At 46.9% G+C, this 18,544-nt stretch overlaps 1 long non-coding RNA gene across 1 annotated transcript; it reads left to right on the forward strand.

Annotated features, from left to right (window-relative positions):
• Positions 1–1,350: 1,350 nt before the first annotated feature.
• Positions 1,351–6,045, forward strand: LOC103712659 (uncharacterized). Its single transcript, XR_604968.5, has 2 exons — positions 1,351–1,555; positions 5,236–6,045. It is a non-coding gene; the product is annotated as an uncharacterized LOC103712659 (long non-coding RNA).
• Positions 6,046–18,544: the final 12,499 nt, after the last annotated feature.

Here is an 18,544-nt window from a genome sequence, read left to right on the forward strand (position 1 = left end):
TGATGAGAACCGATGTCAACAAAATTATAATAAATTTTTCTAAGTATTATGGAAGTCCAGTGAACAAATGTCCGGAACATTCATTACTATAAAATTGTTTATACAAAAGGAAGTGAAATGTAGGATGAGCTATATTTTGTTAAAAAAAGAAAACAAGAATAACAAGTGGAAGTCAATTAGAGAGGAAATTTTCTAAAGCTGTTGAGGTTCTAAATTGTACCTTTGCTTTGGAGAAGCTGGACTATGAGAGAGCTAGGGCCTGAGCATTCTTAAAGAATATAATTCAGAAAAATGAAAGAAGAAAGGGGGGAAATATTTCATAAGATTGCAAGAGAGTGGTTGATAAAAATTTACAGTAATCTAGAAAAATAAATGAAGATAAGAGTAAATCGTGCTGCGCCCAGGTTCGAGACCTTTAAATGTGTAAGACTAACGTGATGATCAACTACACCACAACACCAGGTTGTTTGGGTTCGACTTAGAATTTTGTTTTAATATATCAACAATAATCACAGCACACTAAAATTAAAAATATACATACACCACAGCACCAGATGAACTAATTTTTTGGAAATAATCTTGTACCTAGGTATATAACATTAATCGGTATCAACTTAGCTCGTCAAATAATAACCATTGGTTTATAATTTGAGTCAAACCGCCATTATTATATCGATCAAGTCAGGCCAATATATTATCATCAAATAAATTAAAGTATAATTAAATTTATTTAGTGTATCCATTATAAATTACGAGCAATTTGAATTAATCATCGTTTTTAATAAAATGCTGATTTCTTGCTGTTGTAATTTATAAACTATATTTTAGATATATAGTTTGGATTTTTTCTTTATAAAATTCTTTCAAATATGCTATCGGTTGATTTATATCATTCACATTGCATTCTTGATGTATGATTTTAAATATAGTTAATACTTTTATCTTCTTTTTTTTTTTTTTGATTTTATGAGCAATCCAAGAACTAATCAAAACCAATTTAATTTTGATTAATTTGGGTTAGGTTTAAAAAAAATACAAATACTAATTTTTTTACCGGTTTAACATCTATAATTATTGAAAAATATAGATACAAATATGAGTATATTAGCATCTTATTTACATCTGATTCATTTTCAGCGCTTGTTGCATCCTTAAGGTTTTTTTTATTTTGTATGAATTGGAATTCCTCCAACCTTTTTTTATTACTTTCTCAGCACCTCGCATGTATTTTATATGCAATATTCTAGTAGAAAAGAAGATAAAAATTTGTACTAAATTATTATGATAAAGATGATATGGTGAAAACTTAAAAGTACTGCTTTGATGCTTCACATTGGGACGACTAGATAAGGAGTTCGGTAAGCTTACCGGATACGCATGATACTCGCTCAACGGTTGAGATCTCGTGGCTCTATAAAAGACGGTCTCCCGTCGCCAGGTATCGGAATTAGGGTTCTTTCTCCGTTTCCTTTTTTTTTTTTCCGTTTTTTCGTAGGAGATTTGACCTTGGGTCGCTGCCAGAGATCTGATCCATGGCCTCAGCGGATCCGTCGAGGTGAGATTGTTCCATTCTTCTCCTCTGTAAACCCTAATCTTGATAAAATCTCATTCGTTTCCATTTTCTTCATTAGAACCGACGGTTCTTGACATGATTCTGTTGTCTGGAGCTATTTTGATTCCGTTCAGTTTTTGACTTCACTTTTTGGAGTATGATAAAATTATGATGGAACTACGAAAAAGTGAGCGATGGAGTTTGTCTTGGATCTTAATGGGCGAGTTTTTTGGATTGATTTTTTTTTTCGAAAAAAAATCTAATATGACGCTGGATGCTAGAAAGGTTATATTTTGTCCGTCTTTAGATGGATGAGAAGGCGATTTCCTGATAACTTTGGTCGAGAAGATTAATATAATGGTTACAAGAGTAGAGTTTGTTGAGGGAATCTGAACTTGAGTTGGATCAAGCATGTCATGAGCTTACATATGAGAACTGATCAATCATATTATATTTTACTGTTTGATTTTTTCTAGTTAGAGTGGTACATTAATTCACAATTGCTAGGTTCCCGTTCAGTTTTTATTACAAGCTATAGCAATAGTTTGTAGTTTTTATTATTTTAATTATAGATTTCACTTTTTGGAGTATGATAAAATTATGATGGAACTAGGAAAAGTGAGAGATGGAGTTTGTTTTGGATCTTAATGGGCGAGTTTTTTGGATTGATTTTTTTTGGAAAAAATATCTAATATGACGCCGGATGCTAGAGAGGTTATATTTTGTCCGTCTTTAGATGGATGAGAAGGCGATTTCCTGATAACTTTGGTCGAGAAGAGTAATATAATGGTTACAAGAGGAGAGTGTGTTGAGGCAATCTGAACTTGAGTTGGATCAAGCATGTCATGAGCTTACATATGAGAACTGATCAACCATATTATATTTTACAGTCTATTTTTTTCCCTTTCCCCCAGAAATTTCACGGCGTCGGATGTATTAACATATTTCTGGTTAGAGTGGTACAATAATTCACAATTGCTAGGTTCAGTTAAGTGCTTAGCTAGCTAAAGATATGCAATACATGTTTCTGAAAGTGTATGCCCTGCCAAAGAAATCAAGTCAAAATGACATGGCCGTGTGCAATTCCTTACTGCCACAAAAATATGTATTGTGATCTAAGGATGAGAATTGGTTCCTTCGGAAGGATCAACGCAATCTGCCTTATCAACATGTGAAATTGCAGTGGAAAATTGTATGTGCTTAATCAGGATTAGTATTAGAACTCTCAATTGCTTCAATGTTTTGGAAGCTATGTAATAGGTGTCTCGCTAGAAGAAACCAAAAATGCACGTGTTGAATGTGGAGCCTGACGGAATAAGCATTGTGGGTTTGAAGATAAGGCACATGGTTTGATCTTTTATGATTTTTAAATCAAGTAAAAGATCGCTTGAGCATGCCAATTTTGAAAGGGAGCATGGCTTTCAACAAAATGTTGTTAATGTGAAGTGATTTCATATCTGTCTGATAATTGTGCGCTGTTTGGATTCCTCAAGCAATGCCCTATGGATATTAGTGTATTAAGGCATTGGAGGAAGAGCATTCATGCTTGTTGGTAGGATATTGGTTTTCAATATCCTTGGAGGTGCTGATTAAATTGTTCCTTGTGGGATGCATTGCTCTCAAATTGGGACAATATATTATTGCCCTAGAATTCACCAACTAAAATAACAAAAAATAGAATACGAATCAACATGGATGATACTTGTATAAATTTCGGCTTGGAAGGGTATGGAGCTTCTTTAAGGTGTATGTTGTGTACTCATGCATGTTTTCATCAAGAAGGAATTTTCGAATGCATTTGAACCAAGGTCTGCGATCTCGGACCATACCTCTAGGGACAAGGTATGCTGTATTGTACCATTAGGGTACCAAGAATCGATACGCCCTTGTATCGAGTATTGATATCATGGTCTGTATCGTACTGACACTCGATACGAGGTGTATCAATTTGGACAGTTATGGGTTTTGGTACTGAGATTGCAAATCTTAATTTAGTCTACCTAGAGCATTAATGTCAAATAAAGATATCATTTTTGTAGTAGGCAGTGACATTGTTATTGAAGAACTGGATGATATTACAAAATGGATGTAAATATAATGAAGGAGTCTACTTGATGATTTATAGGCATTCATTAGTTTTATGCAGAATCAGACTTTCTACATGGAAATGTGCATAGAATATGTAAAACCTTCAATAGTCTGATCCATATAACTAGTTTAAATTGCCTAGGCTATTAGCTGTGGTGAAATCCATATAAAATGTATGCATGTTTACAAAGTACTTTTACTTGATGATGATTTTGGGGTTACTAACAAGTGATGTCTCATTGAAATGTGATGTTTTAATGTGCAATAGCTTTAGATGGCATTGTTGGTAGTTGAATGATACAAAGTTATAATGCTACTAGTGTACTTACAAATGACACTCTATGAAGATGAACCTTCTAATGGAACATCACATGACATAGAAAAGTTATTGAGTGGAATGAGAATTTCACAAGCATTTCTTGATGTGAGGTCTAAATATTCATGTTGATCCATATCCTAGATTTTGTTATTTTTAGTTGGTGAATTCGAGGCAATGAAATATTGTCTCAAGTTGAGTGCTGTGCATCCCATAAGGATTTGACTCTTAAGTTTAATTAGCACCTTCAAGGATACTGCAAATCAATATTCTACTTTCAAGCATGTATATATAATTGGTCTTGTTGTCTAGTGGCTCAGTTAAAATAGTTGCTCTTATATAATGTGTAAAGAAGCATGCCGGCCAGTTTCTTATGATTCATTTTTCTTCATGACATTGTTGGCTTCCTGTTACACAACATTGCATCTTGATAGACAAGTGGAATTGGATTGATGTGCTTGTGGTAGACTTGCTGGTTTCTATTAAAGAAATTTGATGCCATCAATCATTTGAGTGAGACTATAGGACAATGGGCAAAAGTATCATTGCATTCATTTTAAGTGGGACTATTAGCTCATGTAGTAAGACATGGGGGTTGCCAATTCTGAAGCAACAGATAATTCCAGGCCAGAATTTTGCTTAAGAGTCTGAGAAACTACCAAAGAATTTGGATCTTTTAAATGAACTGACTATATAAGACATGATGATGAAGGGAGAAAAGAATAGCCAAGTGGTGATCAATGCTTCTGTAAATGGTTGCTATGAAGTGGTTCTACTACTTTTGCTAGCTTTATGTAGCTGTTATGGGGTTGGAATTCTGGTGCTGTTTTATTTTTTTAATTCTAAAAGCAGAAAAACAGTGATAAAAAAGAACATGGGTTAAGCCATTTTCATTTTCAGCTTATGAGAAAAAAATTCAGGCCTTATGGTGAATTAGATAGCATTTTCCATAGAGGCCCACACGGATATCTAGATTATGGGTTTTAAGTCCAAAATGCTCCGGCTTAGTCAAAGTATGTGAAAAGGGGTCATATTTGGGGGTTTTTTCATTAGTGCAGGCATAAAGAGGACCACTCCTTTGATTCCTTCCTCTTCTTCCCTTCTCTTTCCATGTTGCATGTTACTCTAATGCACCTTGAAGCCTCTTCCTCCTAGACCGATGTTCTTCTCACTTATCATCTGCCCTTGTTTTAAAGGTTTCTACAGCAAAATGAGATGCGGATTTTTCTTTTTATTAATCCTTGTGCCCTCTGTTGTACTGATGTTGCCATACCATTAGATTGGGATGATGCGAAATGTTCATGTTCGGCCAGGAGAAGTTGGATTGTGAAAGAATGGATCAGCATTGTCAGCTACCGCTTCCACAAGAAAACGAAACTGTCTGTGTTGGAGTAAATGTTTGGCATGGTGAAGCGCCTAACCTCATTGACTACAGAATTCTTTGTTGAGTTTGGGCATCACGTGTACAAAGGATTGGAGAATTCTGCATACAAATTATAGTGAAGATTTCTTATTGCCTCTTGTGGAAAAGAATTGTAGAATATGACCAAGGGATGATGATATTTATGCTCCACTGCAAGATTTAGCGAACAATGTCAGTTTCCCTTACATTCCAGGCAGATCTGTATCAGAGATTGTGTTTTTTCTGTATGGTGCTCTGAAGTTGGCAGCTGCATGGAAAGCGTTTGGTTTGAGGAGATCCAATTGCAAGGCAATGCAAAATCTGATGTAATTAATGTGCTATGATGCTAGATATTTTGGGTAGTCTTTGTGCTAGGCTCAATGGTTGCACACTGCCTTCGGGAAAATATAACCAATATGCATATTTTGCTTGGAGATGGAAGTTAGAAACAGGTTATTAGAGTTGTGCCTGGCTGAAGACCTGAAATTTCCCAGGAGAGTTGGGGTTTGCTAGGTCAATGATGCCCTGTGCCTCTGAGAGTAGCCCATTGTGCTTTACAAGGCAGGCATCTTGATAAATTGTTTGTAGCAAGATCATCAATTTATGTATTAAATTGATTAAATTTTCTGCCCTGTTGATACCACCTGAATCAATAAAATAGTTTGGGCAGGCTATTGGTAATTGAAATCCTCTATAAATTGTAAGGAATCAGATGACAAGCATGGTTTGCAGGGAGCTTGCACATTTCAAAATGTACAAGCGCTGTACGAATAAAAAATTCAAACCCTCACATAATCTGATTTCTACTATTTTTTGAACAGAAGTCAAGTTTACTAAAATGGTGATATGTGTTTGTGTAAGCATAAAAAACTTTAAATTAGAGTTCCATATCAAATGGTGTGTGATGTATGCTGTAGGTTATGCTTTACATCTATGTTGCGAGCTTGGTGCAGTGGAAAATTTCCATAGTCGCTGAGAGAAACAAACGTGGTAGTGATGGCTATCCATTTCACTCACTAGCTGAAGCAACAGCAGGACGGAGCAGCCCCAGGCAAAGGTTGGCATCATAGACTGCTTTAATTCATGGACAAATATCGAAATCTGCTACTCTGCTTGCAGTGTGGCAACAGGCATCAATGAAGACAGTCATCTTCTGAGAGATTGTGTGGCCTTTCAGATTACTTATGTTTATTGTGAGGCTAACAATACAACTCGCTGGGTTGCTTTATTTGTTGCGTAGCACTCTCGTGGTTGGATTTGTGAGAGCTATAGGTCTATTCTATCTTTTTTTTCATCATTTTTTTTTTTTGATTTTTTGGGATATATTCATGTCAGAAGGGTATGATCCATCCGACTGGCCAAAAAAAAAAAAAAAACACAAAAATATCTAGTGAGGTAGAGGGAATATAAGAATATTGCACTTAGAAAATATCTACCGCATAAAAAAAAAAAAGATTGTACTTTAGTATGCTTCGGCTATACCTACATTTAGGATACCCATGTTATGTGCAAGAGAGTATGATTTATCTAAATTGTATAAATCTGGGTACGACGCCAAAAATGGATTCATAAATAATATCACATCATTCTTCTCTTGTTGCTATAATTATATGACATCCGTCCTAGATGTGCTCGCCTCAAAACGATAGGGATCTGTCACGAGCGAATGCATATAATAAATTTCATATTGTTACGGTTCCACCAAGACTTCAAGAATAAACTATTGTATCGATGCACATCAATGGTCCACAAAATAAAAAAAAAAGGATTTTTCCAGTTCAAAACTTGAAAAACAATGGAAAATCGTCAGACTAAGGGTGTAAATTTACCTGAAAATTGACGGTGAGGTAGAGCTCCCCGGATGTCTGAAGGTAAGAAGGTTCAAGATGAATGCGGCGGCCGAGAAGAAGAGGGCATGACAATCAACCCTATGGGTGCTCGAGGAATCTGGGATGGATGCCGCACTTAGTTTCTCCTTGCCTACTCATGCAACCCTCGTCGGCGAGCAGCGGCCACGATCTCCATGCTTCTCCCACCTAGGGTTAGGGTGTGGTGTTAGGGTTATAGTTAGGGTTTCATTCTTCTTCTACTCTCTCTCACTCTTTCAGCTCTATTTCTTCCATCATTGTCTTGCAAGCGAGAGAGAGGGGGTGCCAACGGACGGTGGGAAGACCGATTGCCACTAGTGTGAAAGTTTTTGAACCTTTCTAGCATTTTAAGCCGTTTGATCAAGATCATGCGGTTGAATGCTTGGGACTTCTTCTATAAAGCTTGGTCAGGTGTGAGGACTTGCACTGAAACATTTGTGGGGATGAAATAGAGAATTTACCACATGGATGCATATAATATTTTATGTGGATGAATCATATATGCCTATATTAAGGGCGTCGTTTTCTCTCATAGGTGATGCTGTTAACTAATGGATGGAATATGTTTACATAGAGATATGGATGATGGACTGATTGTCGCATATAAAATTCATGCGAAATGGTGAGAAAAAAAATAGTTGCCCAATTGTGTGATGGGAGGATGGGTAGGTGGAAGAAGAAAAGTTCGTTGGACCGCTTGAAATTTAAGTAAATCTCATTCTCTAATTACGCTTCAAATTTGAACTTGCAATAGTCGCACACTATCCTTTGTGATACCCTTCATAAATATCTTATCCTCTTCCTCCTTACGAGGTGAAATTATTGGTTGAATCAGCTCAACATGGACCAATCCAACCACGAGGACACGCACTAATTTAGCGTGCTTTGCTCCTTTTTCCCTCCCATGTATGTCCATTTGTGGTTGGATAACTTCCCCCTTTGGAGGGCCCAAGCAAGGAACTAATCACTTACCAACCACACTACTCTACATCTATTTCCTGAGTCTCTCTTCATTTCTTAATTATTTTTTCTTGCCAGCATCTCGTGCATGCACTTCAAGCATTCATATTCCTCTCTTTAGGATTCATTTGGTTTACAGAAAGAATTTTTTCTTATCAAAATATTTTTTCTAAAAATCTGATTCTTAAAAATATAATGCCTGAAAAAATAATTTAAAAATATTTAATTAATCATAAAAAGAGGCCATTTCAGAGTGGCTTATGTTTGGTTGAGCATTCATAAAAAAGTTGTGTGAAATATCTATTATAGTCCTAATAAAGAAAAAATATCTTATCCATTAATTTTGATAGCTTAAAAGTAGTTTCGATAAAAAAAAACATCTCAATTTTAGAAAAATAATTTTGTATGTTCCTCAGGATTTTTCTTTTTTATAAAAGAGATTTTTTTTGACCATATTATTATTTTTATTTTTCCACATGAATCTATCATCCTACCGTACTTCTATAGGTTCATTTCTAATGTCTCCTTTTCTTGCCATCTTATCAAGTTGAGCTACTCGTGCTTTGAGAATCCACAACCATAAATTCTCGAGCATCATTCAGGAGGCGGTTGACGCGATCCAGACTTAAAGTCGAAGCATCACATGATAAAGTAGCAACCTTCCATCAAGAGTGAAGAGCAGCGTACCATGTTCTTTGGGGCTGAGAAGAGTTCGTTTTTCAAGATTCCAACCAATTGGTAAAAATAGTCAAGATGTTCTCAAAAGAGAATAAGAAAAGATGCTGCTAAGAGAATAAGATCATATTCGAAGGTTTTATTTTCAAAAATCATTAGTTTATTTTTTTCCCATGACTTTTGTTGCTGGAAATTGGACCCGGGGGCAATCTTCGGTCGAGGAGAGGGAGCGGCGAGTTCTCACGGCGGGGCGGCGGTCCGTCAGCTGGCGGCGTCCTCCGTCTGGGTGCCTGCACACGAGCCGGTGGCCGGGTTTTCCGGCGCCGGCCCTCCGACGCTCAAGTCAGGGAGGGGGCAAGTAGCGTAGAAAGGAGATGAACAGTGTCTGTAGAGTGCATCAATCTTTCCCCCTCTCCTGAGAGGCCAAGGCTCCCTTTTATAGGCGGAGGTCGGTTTACCTGCGATGTAACAGGGCGAAGCCGTAGTACGGCTCGGCATGTCATTCGGGTCGGCGCACGGTCAGGCGAATCATTGCACTGATGTCGGCGGTGAGGGCGTCGTACAGCCCGAACTAGCACGCTATCAGGCGAATTATTGCATTGGTGTCGGAGGTATGGCCGAGATCGGAGACTTATCATAGTTGACTAGACTCTGCTGGGCTGATTTGCCGTGGAGAGCTGAGAGTCCGTAGATGACAGGAGCCATGCGTATTTATTGTGGAGTAAGCCGGAGATCCGCATTTATTGTGGAGTAAGCCGGAGATCCGCATTTATTGTGGAGTAAGCCGGAGATCCGCATTTATTGTGGAGTAAGCCGGAGAGTTACAGCGACCATGCGCAATAAATGCCAGAGGGGCGTTAGGGTATGGTCCTCGGCCAGACCTCAGAGGCGCACGGCCGTAGTAGGTGGCTGACAAGAGTAGACCTCGAACATCGGGGTTTTTCTTAGGTCGGAGGTCTCGAGGTCGGGCGTTCCGAAGTCGGACGCTAGGTCGGAGGTCTCGAGGTCGGGCGTTCCGAAGTCGGACGCCGACTTCGGCCGTTCGGGGTCGGAAGTTGTACGGCTTCTTAGGGGCATTTATGTCATTTGGGAAAAAATCTTATTCCCCCCAAAACTACCCCCGACTTCCGAGTTCGAGCGACTTGTGGGCTCGGACGTGGGAAGTAAAGTCTGTCACTGAGGTTGGGGGGCGAGTCTCGTCCGCCCCCTTGCGCTTCTCGGAGCTTTCATGGTGAAACCTGCGCCCTTTGGCGTCTCGAGGCTGCTTTATTCAGTGAGCTTATGATGAAGCTCGTATCATTACGCTTCTTGAAGCGGAGGTGGCGTCTCTTGAATCGCCAGGATCGCTTTACGGCGGATTAATGATGGGGGTCCTCGAGCTCGTCGAGGCGGTGCCTCGATCCCGTAATCGAGGCTTCTCGCTCACTAATGAGTGTGCCGTTACGGGGTTTAAAACGGACACGCGGCGTGACCCAAGGTCGGACGCTTCCGATTTCGTGTTACTGGATCATAATTCCGGAGAGGTGGAGGCCACATCGAGGCTCCACGTGTCCCAGATCTTATTAAATGAGGGGAGCGGGGTAGCGTCCGCTCGTTCCTCAAGACGATTTGATTTTGCGGACCCATGATGAGGCCCCGAGATCCGATGGGACAACGCTTCGATTTCGTACCCGATTTATTAATCCGGAGTGAATACGGTGCCTTGGCTTCCGAGGTCGACACGTGGCGCAACCCGATCGGGGGATGGGAACCGACCCCATCGATCTGGGCCGTCAGGGGGGTCTATATAAACCCCTCGAGGTTGCCCTAAAGGTCTTGTTTGGCTGCTTCTTATTTTTGTTGCCTTTCTCCCTTGCTTCCTTTCTCAACCGAACCTTGCCGTCGGTGCCCGGAGCGATTTCCGGCGATGTCCAGTAGGTTTTCACCCTGTTTTCACTAGGGTTTCCTCTTTTCTTCTCCTCCCCAGCTTCCATTTTCCGCTTTTTTTAACTTTTATTTCGTTCTTCTGTGAGAATGAGTTTGGGTCCTGAGGAAGTGGGATCGAGCCTGTCGGGGGAGGAGTTGGAGCTGATCCGCTCCCGGTTCTTCTTCCAGCCCGGGTTTCGTCTTGAAACTGCGGGGCCGGAGGACAGGGTGACGCAGCCGCCCCCAGGTCGGATCGCGGTCTACCGCGAGACACTTTGGGCTGGCCTGCGTTTTTCCGCCCACGAGTTCGTGAGCCAGCTGCTGGCCGAGTACCAGCTCGTCCCGGCGCAGTTGGCTCCGAACTCGTGGAGGACCATAATCGGGTTCTTGTCCCTGTGCCTCGGGCACGGGATCCCGATCTCGGTAGGCCTCTTCCGCCGGTGTTTTCTGTTAAAGAAGAACCCGGCGGACGTAGGGTGGCTATACTTCGCCTTTCGGGGCGGTATGTCACTCTTCCAGGGTGCCCCTTCCTCGATTCATGAGTGGAAGGGGAAGTTTTTCTTCCTGGCGTCCGAGGCGCCTTGGGGGTTCGACCCGAGGTGGGGGGACCCTCGGTTGAAGACCCTCAATAAGCTCTCCGAGCCCTCGAGGAGGGAGCTGAGGACCCTGGACTCCGTGCGAGCTCTCGGGAGGGGCAACGACCTGACCGAGCTCCTGCGGGAGGACGCCCTGGCGAGCGTAGGTCTGAGCTCGGCGCGCCCCGAGGGTAAGGGTGGTTACATTATTTTATTTTTTCTTCGTTCTTTGCTTTTACTGTCACTGGTCTGACACTTAACGAAATTTTGATTTCAGATATTCCCCGCCTGCCGACCAGCAACACATCACTTTTTTCTCGCCTGAGAAGGCGAGAAGCCGAGGCCGGGGGAGCCGCGCCCCAGCCTCGGAAGAGGGCGAGGGCGGACGGCGCTTCTACGTCGGCCGGGAGGAGTGGCCCCGAGGCGGGGGCCTCCGCAGCCGAGCCGAGGCGGGCGCGGGTCGCCAGCGATGCGGGCCCATCGGCCCTTCCTTGCCCTGCCCCCCTTGCCCAGCGGGGGGAGTCGTCCATGGCCCGGCCGCAGCAGCCAGAACCTGGGCCTGCCCGAGGCCCCGAAGCGAGCGGCTTCGGGACCTCGGGCTCGATCGTGCCGAGCTCTTCCCGGGCTTTCCGAGAAGAGTCAGTCGAGCCGGACTCCCCTATTCCCGAGGGGAGTTCGGCCTTTCGTAATGCCGAGGTCGCACGCTCCGTGTTGCGGCGTGCGATGCTCCCAGCAGACCGGGCCGAGTTCCGGAACATTCCGCTGGAGGAGGTCGTCAACGGCGCCTACTGCAACACTGCCCGAGTAAGTTTCTTTCCTTGATTGCCTTGAGTCATTGGCGAGTTCATATGCTTTTCAACTCACGATATCTTCGTTCCTTTCTTTTCAGCATGTCCACGAGCTCGACGCCTTGGTGTTTATCGCCCAAGGCTGTCAAGAGGAGGCCTGGCGGCTCGGTCAACAGTTGGAGTCGGCCAAGAAGAAAGTCGCCGAGCTGGAGGCGGCATTGGCCGATGCCGAGGCTCGGAGGACGGCCACCGAGGCCGAGCGCCTTGCTATGGTGGGGGCGCTTGAGGAGGAGAGGGCGGCTCACGCCCTAACCAGGTCGGCCATGCGCGGTACAGAGGCGCGCTTGGGGGAGGTCCAGGCCGAGGTCGCGGCCCTCAAGTATGAGGACGGGGTCTCCCGCCTCCGAATCGAGCAACTTGAGGCCCGGGAGAGGAGGGCACTCGAACGAGCCGAACATGCCGTGGAACTCTTCAAAGAGTCGCAAGAGTTCCGCGACATGTTGGAGGAGGAGACGGTGGACGGTTTCCTCAGGGGCTTCGAGAACTTCCGGGTGCAGATGCGCCGGTACTGCCCTCAGTACGACCTTTCGACGGTCCGTCCGAGGGAGGACCTGGGCTGGGGGTCCGACGTGGAAGCCCTTCCCGCCATCCTGACATCCGAGGCGGGAATATATGAACAAGACCCCGCCGAGCCTTCGACGGGGGTGGCCGAGGCGGACGGTGTCGTGGAGGCGGCTCCAGCGGCCGAGGTGGACGCCGTCCCGGAGCCGGTGCCCGAAGCTCCTGCCCCCGACCCCGAGCCTGTTCCGGATGAAGATCATGAGGTCATCAATGTGCCGGACGACCCCCCGGATGTTGCTCCCGCCGCTTAGGACTTAGCGTATTTTTCTTTTCTTTTTCGTTGTATCCAGGGTCGGCCCTTGAGTGGCCGACTTCCAATTTTGTAATTGGCCTTCCGGCCCTTTGTTAATGAAAAAATATTTTTGTCATTCTGTGTTCATCTTTCCCTCTATTGTTGTGGATGAGGCTAGAGCCTTAGCTAACTGCCTCGAAGACCTCTAACTTTGTATTTTAATTTTCGGGCTGCTTAACGAAGTTGTCCCCTTTTTCCGGGCTATGTCTTAGCCTTCTCGGGTTCCAGTCATTCCGACCAAAAGGAGCTCCGAGTCTTAGGTTTTTTAGAAAATTCCTCTAAGTCCCATAGCTCGAATCTAAGAATCGTGGAAGTCATCACGTTTAGCTTTTAGGGAAATCCCAAGGCATCGAGGTCGGGCCTTAGCCCTTCAAGTAAGACCGGACTAGGTCTATGCCTGCTGCTATTCGGGGATTTTAGTCGGGTTTCCGAACTTAACTCCGAACCCCTCGTAGGGAGCGCAGGCTAATAAGTAAGTCATTGTCGAAGGTTTTCGTAGTTATCGTTCTCGGACTCTGCCGAGATCTCGGTGAGCAAGGCTGGGATTTCCAAAAATTGCCTTGGTATCCATGTTTGGCTGATACACTCGTGGTCGGGACCACTTTCTCAGCTAGATGTCGGAGTTTACGTAGAAGAGCCGAGTTGGGCCCTAATTTATGAAGCCTTCGTACAGATTGCGGAGACTTGACGAACGGAGCCTGCATAATGTAGTTAGGGGGTCGATCTTAAGCCGACCCATTGGAGAGGCCCGACTTTGGGGCGAGATAAGACTCCAACGTTGAGATTCCGCTCAGCAATATGTAGATAAAATTTAACAAGGAGGGCGTCTAGTTGGATGTACCTCTTGCATTCTCCGAGTCATGCTTCGCATGGTGGAGTAGGTTGCCTCCTTTCCTCGTCGACCTCCGGAGTCATTTTGACTTAAAGGGGGGCTCGGGTTTCTCACGGACCCAACAGCGCCCACCGAGGTTGAGAGGATTTGGCGAGGCTTTATTGAATTGTAGCTCTCTGCGAGGTCGAGGGAGTTTCAGACCCCATGGTAGGACCTCGGGCGCCTCAACCTTGGTCGAGGGATCTTGCGTCAGGTCGGCGAGTCCGTGGACGCTTTGCTGACCTGTGGTGCTTCCCGAGGTCGAGGGAGTTTGGGACTCTACGGTCGACCCTCGGGGCATCCCGACCTTAGTCGAGGGATCGTTCGTCAGGTCGGCGGGTCTGGGCACGCTCTACCGACCTGCGACGCTTCCCGAGGTCGAGGAAGTCTGGTTCTCTACGGTCGACCCTCGGGGCATCCCGACCTTAGTCGGGGAATAGCTCGCTTCGGGGATCGGGGATCGTCGACCGCTCCCGGGGGTCCACTTCGTGGCGCCCCGGGTGGAGCCACCCTTTCCACCCCTTACGGCTTCTTTCCGAGGTTGAGGGAGTCTGGTTCTCTACGGTCGACCCTCGGGGCATCCCGACCTTAGTCGAGGTAGGAGAACGAGCCGAGCTCGTCTGGTCAGAGAGGACCGTGCTCATAGGTGGAAGTTGATGGAGAACGAGCCGAGCTCGTCTGGTCAGAGAGGACCGTGCTCATAGGTGGAAGTTGATGGAGAACGAGCCGAGCTCGTCTGGTCAGAGAGGACCGTGCTCATAGATGGAAGTTGATGGAGAACGAGCCGAGCTCGTCTGGTCAGAGAGGACCGTACTCATATCTTGACGTCTCGAACATCCCTATAGCCGGGGCATCCCGACGTCTCGGGGCATCCCGACGAACCGGGGCATTCTGACCTTAGTCGAGGAAATTTCGCGCCAAGTCGATGTTTCGTCGTCCTGCGATTCTTTCCGAGGTCGAGGGAGTTTGGGACTCTACGGTCGAGCCTCGAGGCATCCCGATTTTGGCCGGGGAATCTGAGGATCACAGACGACCCAATATTAGAAGAGAATTACAGCCATCAAGATAAGAGAATTGTTTGCAAAAAGGAAGCTGAGTCCATTGTCCTGATTGTCTTGAACCCCTAGGGGTTTTACTGGTAGTACATTCGTAGATTCTCGGAGTTCCAGCTTTGCGGGATCAGGGTCCCCTCTAGGGACTTTAATTTATACGCCCCTGGTCGTTGTACCCGGGCGATCTGATACGGCCCTTCCCAATTTGGGGCGAGCTTTCCTTGCTCAGTCGGTTGAGAAGCCTCGGCTCTCCTGAGGACGAGGTCCCCCACTTTGAAGAGCTTGGGCTTGACTCTAGAGTTGTAGTATTGGGCCGTTCGCTGTTGGTATCTCGCCATGCGGACCCGGGCAACCTCTCTTGTCTCTTCGACGAGGTCCAAGTTGCTCCTGAGCTGGGAAAAATTGGTGTCGGGGTCGTAATGCTCCACCCTTGGAGAAGGCAGGCCGATCTCCAACGGGATGACGGCCTCAGTGCCGTATGCTAGGTTGAAGGGGGTCTCTCCCGTGGGCAGTCGGAACGTGGTCCGGTACGCCCAAAGGACATTGTACAAGTCCTCGACCCACTGTCCTTTGGACCGATCAAGCCTAGCCTTGAGCCCATTGTCAAATTGTCGACCATTGTCAGATATAAGGATGCGGGGTAGTCCGAATCTGCAGATTATGGACTTCCACACGAAGTCTCGCATCTTTTGCTCGGTGATCCGGGCGACGGGTTCGGCCTCGACCCATTTGGTGAAGTAGTCGATGGAGACGACCAGGAACTTTCTCTGTCCGGTGGCCAGGGAAAAGGGCCCCAGGATGTCGATCCCCCATTGGGCAAACGGCCAGGGGGCGATGATGGAGGTCAGCAGAGCTGAAGGTCGGCGCTGGACATTGGCATTTCGTTGGCACCGATCGCACTTCCGGACGAAATCCGTTGCATCCTTCTGGAGTGTGGGCCAATAATATCCTTGTCGCAGGACCTTATGGGCTAATGCCCGACCCCCCAGGTGATTTCCGCAGATCCCTTCATGGACCTCTCGGAGGGCATAGTCCGCCTCGGAGGGGCGGAGGCATCTGAGAAGGGGAGAAGTAAATGATCGCCGGTAGAGTCTATTCTCGTATAAGACATACCGGGGGGCCTGGCGCTTGATTCGGCGAGCTTCCGTCTCGTCGTGAGGTAGGGTTCCGTCTTGAAGGTAGCAGACGAGCCCATCGATCCAGCTTGGCTCGGAGTCGATGCACATGGTGAGCTCGGGTTCCTCCGTGCTGGGGATCCGAAGATACTCGAGCGCTGTTCCCTTGGGAAGCTCGCTCATGCGGGAGGTTGCCAATTTGGATAGCTGGTCTGCCCTGAGGTTTTCCGCTCTGGGGATGTATTGAATATTGAAAGAATTCAGGGCAGATATGAGTTCCCGCACCTTTTGGAGATACTTTTGCATGGATGGCTCTTTAGCTCCAAAATCTCCTTGGACCTGGTTCACCACCAGCTGGGAGTCACTGAAGGCCGTCAGGTCTTCCACTCTTAGTTCTTTCGCCAGCTTGAGCCCGGCGATGAGAGCCTCATACTCGGCCTCATTGTTCGAGGCCGGGAATTCGAGGCGCAAAGCTTGCTCGGCCACCACTCCGTCTGGACTGGTGAGGATAAGTCCGGCCCCGCTACCCCCCGAGGTCGAAGACCCGTCCGAGTGCAGGACCCATGGCTGCCTCGGGGCCTCCTCTACGGATTCGGGTGGCCTCTCGGGGTTGTCCGGAAGGGTGCACTCCACGATGAAGTCGGCGAGTATCTGAGCTTTGATAGCCGGCCTGGGCCGATATTCGAGGTCGAATTCCCCGAGCTCGACCGCCCATTTGGCGATCCTCCCCGCACGATCCGACCTCTGCAGTATTTGCTTCATAGGCTGGTCGGTCAATATGGCTATCGTGTGGGCTTGGAAGTAAGGCCTGAGTCTCCGAGCCGAGATGATGAGAGCGAAGATGGTCTTCTCAAGTTTAGAATATCGGGTCTCAGCATCCCTGAGAACCCGGCTGGTGTAATAGACCGGCTTTTGGAGCTTGTCCTCTTCCCGGACGAGAACTGAGCTCACTGCAGCTGGGGAGACGGCCAGATATAAGTAAAGGATCTCGCCTTTCTGGGGCTTGGTAAGCAGCGGGGGAGAGGCCAGAAGGCTCCGAAGCTCTTCAAAGGCCTGCTGGCATTCTTCTGTCCACCGGAAGTCTTTCGGCCGTTTGAGGCTCTTGAAGAAGGGGAGGCATCGCTCGGCTGACCGAGAGACGAACCTTCCCAGGGCAGTAACCCGCCCCGCGAGCCGTTGCACCTCCTTAACTGTCTTTGGAGGCGACATCTCTTGCAGTGCCCGGATTTTCTCCGGGTTGGCTTCAATTCCGCGCTGGGTCACTATGAAACCCAGGAACTTGCCCGAGGTGATCCCGAACGCGCACTTCGCCGGATTGAGTTTCATTTGGTACCTTCTGAGCTTGGCGAATGTCTCGTTGAGATCGGCTATGTGGTGTTCCGCCGCTCGGCTCTTTACCAGCATGTCGTCCACATAGACTTCCATGTTCCGACCGATCTGGTCTTTAAAAATTTGGCTGACCAGTCTCTGATAGGTGGCCCCAGCATTTTTCAGGCCGAAGGGCATCACCTTGTAGCAGTAGGTGCCCTTGTCGGTGATGAAGGCCGTCTTCTCCTCGTCTTCTGGCGCCATTCGGATTTGATTGTATCCTGAAAAGGCGTCCATAAAAGTTAGCAGTTGGTGTCCTGAAGTGGAGTCGACGAGCTGGTCGATGCTCGGGAGGGAGAAGCTGTCTTTTGGGCAGGCCTTGTTCAAGTCGGTGTAGTCCACGCACATACGCCATTTTCCGTTGGCCTTCTTTACGAGGACTATGTTGGCGAGCCAGTCCGGGTAGGAGACCTCCCGGATGAAACCGGCTCCGAGGAGCTTGTCCACTTCTTCAGCTGCAGCCCGTTGTCGTTCCGGAGCAGAGCCTCTTTTCTTCTGCTTCACAGGCCTGCTGGTCGGCCTTACCTGGAGTCGGTGGACCATGACTCCAGGGTCAATTCCCGGCACGTCCGCAGGCGACCAGGCGAAGACGTCAGCGTTGTCCCGCAGGAAGCTGACAAGGCAATCCCTCTCGCGGGCGCCGAGGCCGGAGCCGACCTGCACAGTTAGCTCGGAAAAATTTTCTTGTAGTGGGATTTGAATAAGGAGCTCACCGGGCTCTACTTGCTTCTTCCAGAGGGTGTCCCTCGCATCGAGGGTTTCTATGGGCAGCGAAGGGCCCATCGGGTGGTCCGGCGCCTCGGCTGGTTGCTTTACTGTGTGGGCCGCTATGTAGCATTGCTTGGCAACCAGCTGGTCTCCGCGGACCTCGCCTACTCCTTGGTCGGTGGGGAACCGCATGAGCAAATGGCGAGTTGAAACCACGGCTCGAAGGGCATTTAGCCCTGGGCGCCCAAGGATGGCGTTGTAGACCGAGGGCAGACGGACCACCAGGAGGTCCATCCTCACAGTGCTCTCCCGGGGGGCGAGGCCGACTGTGACAAGGAAGCTAGCCTCACCTTCAACCGGGACTGCATCTCCGGTAAACCCAACCAAC

Source organism: Phoenix dactylifera, chromosome 14 (assembly GCF_051530095.1).
Source record: "Phoenix dactylifera cultivar Ajwa chromosome 14, Ajwa_hap1_PhDact_Kaust_v1.1, whole genome shotgun sequence".
Taxonomy (NCBI): domain Eukaryota; kingdom Viridiplantae; phylum Streptophyta; class Magnoliopsida; order Arecales; family Arecaceae; genus Phoenix; species Phoenix dactylifera.